Raw genomic sequence first — 558 nt, forward strand, 5'->3', positions numbered from 1 at the left:
TTCGGGGTCCCCCGTCCCCCGAGGTGCGCACAGGTCTCCCCACGCCTTACCGTTGGGTCCCCTGTCCCCCGTGCCCCGCGGTGCGCGTAGGTCTTCCCCACACCTGATGGTCGGGTCCCCTGTGCCACGCGGTTCATATAGTTCTCCTCAAACCTCACTACTTGGAGTCCCTGCGACCCAGTGGTCTGGCATCACTATGGGGTCCGCATCCCTGCCCCCACCTGTGCTGGGTTGGGGGGCACTAAGGGATGAATGGCTTCAGAGATAGGCTCTTTCAAACCTCAGCCCGCACCCCAGCCCACCCCCGCCCTTTAAAGATTTATTTACTTTTTCGGGGGAGGGGGAAGAGGCAGAGAGAATCTCCCGCAGACTCCCTCTGAGTGTGGAGGCCAACTGGGGGATTGATCCCACCACCCTGAGATGGTGACCTGAGCAGAAATCAAGAGCTGGACACTGGCCCCACTCACTCCCCTTTTTTTATAAGCTCCAGCTAAGCAGGGATCTTTTTTTCACTGTTAAGATGGATTGCCATATCTATATGCACATTGAGTTTTTTAT

The sequence above is a fragment of the Neomonachus schauinslandi genome, chromosome 16 (genome assembly GCF_002201575.2).
Source record: "Neomonachus schauinslandi chromosome 16, ASM220157v2, whole genome shotgun sequence".
Taxonomy (NCBI): domain Eukaryota; kingdom Metazoa; phylum Chordata; class Mammalia; order Carnivora; family Phocidae; genus Neomonachus; species Neomonachus schauinslandi.